Genomic DNA, 6,576 nt, shown 5'->3' with positions numbered 1-6,576 from the left:
GCTGAGACAAGGAGAGTGGAGGAGCAGGAATGGGGGGCTCCCCACAAGAGCCCCAGATTAGCTACGTTGGCCTCTGTTGGGGAGAATGCTGTCCAGAGGGTCCCATGTAAGAATTTCCCTTCCCTCAGGCTTGGGCTGGGATGTCTGTGCTTGGTGTCAGCAGCTTGAGGACCGTGGGAGTGTTTGTTGGGCTCCATCCAAGGACCTCCACAACTCATTGCTGGGCACCTGGATTCTCAGAGGTGTTTCCTGGTCATTCCTTGGAAGCTGTTCAGACACAGACAGGTAGAAATATCTGAGCTCTGAGGAAGCCAGGACAAGGGGGACTGTGCTCCAAATGGAAGAAAGGAGGCGATGGGGAAGAGACCGTCCACTGCCCCAGATCCCACAACTGCTCGTTGAGCTAATTGGGGCAGTGCGGACAGCCCTCACCAGAGCACCTAGTTCACAAAAGTGCCATGAATGGGAGAAGCAAAATACCTGTGGCTAGCCAAACTCGGGAATCCTGCCCTGAAGAAGCCTACGTTCTTTCCAAAAAAAAAAAAAAAATCTAGACTTACCACTAAATAAAATGGACATTTCCATATATAAAAGATGGTTGGTTGCCCATGAAACTGCAAATCTCTGTTAGTTATAGCTTTTAAGCACATATACTTTTTAAGTATTTATACCTTTTTAAAGTATTAATAAGAAATTCAGTCCCAAATTTTCAAAGCCATCCTGCTCAGCCGTCTTTCCTTTGGTTCTCATCTGTGCATTTCTAATGACTTCAATGGCTTTTTCTTCCTTTCCCTTTTTGGGGGAGGGCAGCCCTACTGCTTCCCCTTCTCTCCCTCCCAACTTCCTCCCCCTTCCCAACTGTACAAAGTTTCACATGCCAAGCGGAGGAGTGTGAGCCAAGAAGTAACAGGAGGTTGACGCTGGTGAAGGAGGGGGGTTGATAGTTCAGTCCTGTGCTTTAGGGCAGGATAGATGGGCACACCTGTGGATAGACCAGATATGGGAAAGATGGGAAGGAAGTGATAATGAGCTAACCGAGGGTGGGATCCATTGAACACCCCCTCCGGCCAGCACCAGGTTTGCATCAGCATCCTTAACCTGACAGGTGATCGGTCAGTGGGTCAGTCATCCATCCTTCTGAAGCCACCCAGTGAGGACTTCTTAGCACCTCCAATAGCGGCCCACTCCTGGGCGTCATTTGCTCCTTTTGAGTTGAGGCCAAGCTGAGCAAGGCTAACAGCTCTTCTCAGGTGACAGTCCTTCAAAGGCCAGGACAGCTTCTCTTGCCCAGGTGAAACCCTCCAACTCTTTCTGACTCTCCCCCCATGGCTTGGTGTTCAGATACTTCTCCATCCTGGCCTCTTTCCCTCCGCTGCCACCAGGCCCACTCCCAAGATACTTAAGCCATGGTGCCCTGGGAGGCGCACAGTGGGACTCTTTCCTCCATAGGTCCTGGACAGGACTTCTAGTAGTACTGGACTTTTGTGCATTTTTGCAGTTTCTTTGAGTACACCTCTCTCATGTTTTCGTCCAGTCTTTATTTCTCAATCCTATTCAGGAGGAAGCATTTCTTGTGAATGCTTGGGCAGAAATAAGACACTATGTGCCTGTCGTGTTCCCCTTCTTTAGTAACCCGGGCAGAAGAGGAAATGGGGTTACGGTAACATGACTGAGTCATAGGATTCTTGGGTCTTCACTTAAGGGCTGAAAGCAAGGCCTTGAAGGCCATTCAGCCAACCCCCTTACTGGCCAGAGGAGGAATCGAAACCCACAGAAGCACGGTGACCTGCCCAGGGTCACACAGGTTACCCAGGTACTCTCCTCTTTCCCACACCCTTAGACACCACCTCCATCTTTCCCAAGTGTTCATGAGCCATTGGGTTAATTCTCCATCCCAGAGTTTGGGTCTCCAGTTAATTTCACAAGCCCAAATCTTCCCTTCTAAGAAAATGACAATTTTCACCTACTGCCAGTTTCTTGGCACTTCCTTCATTACCCAGGATTTCCTTTCTTTCTTTTTTTTCTCTCTTTCTTTCTCCCTTTCTTTCTTCCTTCCTTTCTTTCTTTCTTTCTTTCTTTCTTTCTTTCTTTCTTTCTTTCTTTCTTTCTTTCTTTCTTTCTTTCTTTCTTTCTTTCTTTCTTTCCTTATCTCTTTCTTTCTTTTTTTTCTTCCTTCCTGAAACCCAGTTCACTCAGAAGCTCATAGATTGGACTAAAATAGGTCCCTGCCCAAGCTCCGCTTAATGGCTGCATTTTGGGCCCTCCTGGCTTAGAGTGAATGTCAATAGTAATTGTTTCTCTTTGGAACAGCAACCCTGAGGATCTTCCCCTCCTGGTTTGATTTTTTCCTTTTTTTCTAATTAAAGGGGCCATCCCTTGACTCACTTCTTAAAGAGGCCTATTCGCTGAATGGGCATTACCTCACTCTAAGTGAGTGTATGAAAAGGCCTGAGCCTAAAAGGGCCAGGGTCTCCCACTGCATCCTGGGCATCTCCAGTCATCCTGATGAATATCTGGCCACTGGACCCAGATGGCTCTGGAGGAGAAAGTGAGGCTGGTGACCGTGCACAGCCCTCCCTCCCTGGAATCAAAGTCAACTGCAGTCGCGTCATCATTTCCCTGATGTCATGGTCCTCTCCAAGAACGAAGGACAAACACAACACAAGAGAGACTTTCCTCTCCAGGAGTCCCTGTCGCTTCTTTGTCCAGGAAAACGGGGCTTTGGACTGGTTGATGACTGAAGTCTCTTCTAGTTTGGGCCTTCCCCAGTTCTATTCACATTATATTGTAGCTCTTAAAGACCTACATGGGTGTGACTTGTTGCTATGCAGCAGAGGCTTCCTTCAAAGTAGCCTCTGAAAGCTACTCCTGGGGCCAGGGGGACAAATGCTTTGAGTCAGCATAGCTCTTGAACCCCCATCCAGGGCTTTCTGTTTTTTTAACCAGACCAAATGTAAATGCACATTATAACTCAAAATAAAAGCATTTAATTAAGGGGAAAAGGTTGGATTTGGGAGTGAGCATTTAAATCTTACCTCTTCTACTTATGAGCTGTGATACTGGGCAAATCATTCCCTCCTTCTGTGCCTCAATGTCCTTCTAAAATTAGGGAGCTGGATTCAGTTATGTCCACCTCTACGTCTGTGAGTTGGATAGCATGGATTCCAACGACCATATCAGAAGGTGCTATGACCTTTTGAGGTCTGCCTCTAATTCAATGATTTAGAGTCTGATTGATCCTTGGAGCTCTCCCCCAGGGCTCAGAAAATGGGAATCTGAGAACTGTGAGGTCAACGAGGAAGCCAAGGCCCAAAGAGGGGAAATCCTCTGCCCAGACTCAGGCCAACACTAGTCTTTGCTCTCCCTCTTGCCTTAGACATTTGCTTACAAGACAAGACTCAGGGCTCCAGACTTGGGTTGTCTAGCATGGAGTAAAAGAAACAAAGTCCACTGAGAAGGGCCTCTCCAGGCTCCTGGAAGTTTGTCCTTGCTGGGGCCTTCCAGAGCCTCTCACAGCCCCATTAAGCAGTCTCCAGAGAGAAGGCCAAGGATGAGTGATAAGACCAAAGACAACTCAATCAGCTGCTTTGGGGGGGGGGGGGGGGGCGGGTGTAAGAAATGGGAGGAGGAGTTTTGTTTCCACAGAACTAAAGGTGTGCTTCCCTGCCCTCCCCCACCCAGCTTTAGCAGAGGCCAGGCCTCAAGGTCGGTCAGGTGAGAGGTCAGAGGCTTGTTAAGTATGTGCATGCTTTTTGAGAAGGCAGTCTGGGGAATTAGAGAGGCCAAACCCACTGGAACCAGTTCAAGCTTATCTAGGGTCTGGTCTTTGGTCAAGAATCCAGGCCTACTGATTTGCATAATTTGCATAGGTTAAAGAGGGAAAGTAGGGGAAGTAAAAGAATATAGTTTAATCTTAACTAAGACAAGGAAAATCTAATTAACTTCACTTTTGCTTCTGTATCCTTATTTTCCTATTTATATAAACTATATAACCTAGGAAAACTATGTAAAAAACAAAGATTGTAAACTAACCATGACTCTAGCAGGAGTGGAGGGAATGGTTATCCCTGCTCCTGCAGCTGTATGGGTGTCAGTGTTCCTGTGAGCCCTATACCCACACTCTCGGGGAGTGTAATAAAATGCCTTTCTCTACTCACTCTGGTCCTGAGTTCTTTGGGTGTGAATGGGCAAATCACATGGATTTTCCTAAGGTCAAGTGAAGGGAAGCAACAGGCAGTGGAAGCTGGCCAGGATTACTCCTGGATCTTGTCTTGGGGTGTCCTGTGATCCCCACTGCAGTGTTAAGAGGGTTACCATTCCGGATTGCCTTGGGGAACCCTGTGGTCTGCACGGCCCTGTCTTGGGACCCTTGTGATCTTACCGCCATCCTAAAGGGCCATTGCTTGGGTCTTCCTTAGGGTCTGACCCCTAGGAGGCCCTGTGATCCCCACAGATTATGGAATGGCTACCAGTTGGTCTTTCTCTGGGAGTCCTGTGGTCTGTACAGCCTTCCCTAGGGATTATCACAGGATTCTTCCTCAGGACTTTGGCCCTGCCTAGGAAGTCCGGTGATCCCCAAAACCACGTTTCCCACAGGGGGGTTGGGGTGAAGGATGTGGGTGTCCATAAGGGGATTGAACCTTTTGATGATAGTGAGAGTTGGGGAGGAGCAGAGGTCAGCCTGGAGATCCTTTGCAGTCCAGACCATCTCATGGGTTCGTAGGGTGTCAGGGCACCTTAGAACAGGGACTGGCAGAGCTAGGATGGGGCCTAGAACAAGGACTTGGCAGAGCTGGGAGGGGGCAGAACAGGGACAGTGAGAACTAGGAGGAGTCCTAGAACAGGGACTGGCAGAGCTGGAAGGAGGCCTAGAACAGGGACTGGCAGAGCTGGGAGGGGGCCTTTGTTATCATGCTCCATCTACTAAGAGAATCTTTATTTTGAGACCAGTCTCGGATTTTGGCAATTCAGGGCATTTCAGGCCCCAGGGAAAAGCCAGCAGGTAAAGGGGGGGGATGGGGGAGTTGGGCTGTGGGGTGAGAGTATTTTTGGAGAAGGGGCTACATGGCTATGCTGCTGAGAGCATCCTCTGCTGAGGGAGCCGGCCCTGAAGCCCCAGGGCCTCAGTAAATAGTTCACTAGGATGTATTCAGGCACAGAAAGATAAGAGTGAGAAGCTCCGCCTGCAGGGCCTGTCCCTGATGCCTCCTCAAAGTTCAGATAAACCCCAGGTGCCAGGGATGCAGCCTCTCTCCAGAGCTTAGGCAGCTTGGGCTCCCACGCCCCTCAGGATGGCAGAGAGGCCTTCAGAGGGGGTGAGCTGGCTCAACCCCAGTGCCCTGGGATAGCCTTGTCTCCAACCAAGGGGCTGGGCTAGGCCCAGGCTCCTCCTGCTCTTGGGGCTCAGACCCCGTTTACACTCTTAAACTATGAAAGACCCCAGAGAACTTCGGTTTGGGGTTATTTCTATTCAAATTTATTGTATTAGAAATTAAAACTGAAAACATTTAAAATATTTACTTATTTCATAAGATAACAACAGTAAGCATGTTAACACAAAGAACGTTTTTATAAAAAAGAAAAAGGCTTTTCCAAAACAAAAAACCCGTGAGAAGCAGGGCATTGCTGTCCGCGTTTTTGCAAATCTCTTTAATGTGGCTTACTCGGGGACAGCTGGATGCTCCTCTCTGTTTCTTCCTTCAATCTGTTGCATTGTGTTGTTTGGTTGAAGTACATGAAGAAAATCTGGCCTCACACAGATATGTGGTTGGAAAGGGGCAGAGCATGTTAGTATGATTATGAAGTGGTCTGGACCTCGAAGATCCTCTGAAATGGGGTGGGAGGCAGGGTCCTCAGGCCATCCTTCGAGAACTATCATACTGGAGGATTCCTTTTCTGTTGGATTCTTTCCCTGGGGCTTAGCACAATACCTAGTGCTTAATAAATGTTGGCTATGTCCTAAGAGCCCTCCCAACTCTGACATTTTCTGTTCTCTGGTTCCCTCCTGCTTCTGACCTTCCAGGTTCTCGGGTTGTTCCTAGCTGACATTCCCTGTTCTAAGATTCTTCCCAGCTCTGACATTCCATAAAATTCAGCAAAATCATCTTTGTTGGACTATGTGGAGCCTCCATCGCTGGGAGTTTGAAGGATGCCGAGCCAAGCTGGGGTTATAGCTCTTCCCACCCCACCCCCCATTATTCTTGGTTGTACCTTCCGGGGTCGGGCGGACCAAGGCTAATCCCTCTGCCTTTCAGACACTCAGAGAGCTCTCCCGGGTTCATGTGTTCTGCCTCCTCTCCCCAATGCCTGGCCAGCACTCTCCTACGCTGGGGTACCCCGAGCTCTCACCTTCCTGGTCATTCCCCTCTGGACCTTTTCCAGCTCATGGTGCCCTATCTGCGTCTGTTCATCCAACCTGACAGGAAGGACCCTCCAGAGCCTCCCAGACAGGCAGCTAGGCTGGGCGATCCCCCCTCCCTGCTTCTCCAGGCATTTATTCCTTCGATGTCTATCACCATGGCATCGAGGCGGTGAGACAGATGGCCCCCCGGAGGATTGCAGGAACAGCATGAAACA

This window comes from Trichosurus vulpecula, chromosome 5, assembly GCF_011100635.1.
Source record: "Trichosurus vulpecula isolate mTriVul1 chromosome 5, mTriVul1.pri, whole genome shotgun sequence".
NCBI lineage: Eukaryota > Metazoa > Chordata > Mammalia > Diprotodontia > Phalangeridae > Trichosurus > Trichosurus vulpecula.
The sequence above is the reverse complement of the archived record's forward strand: the minus strand, read 5'-3'. Positions refer to the sequence as shown.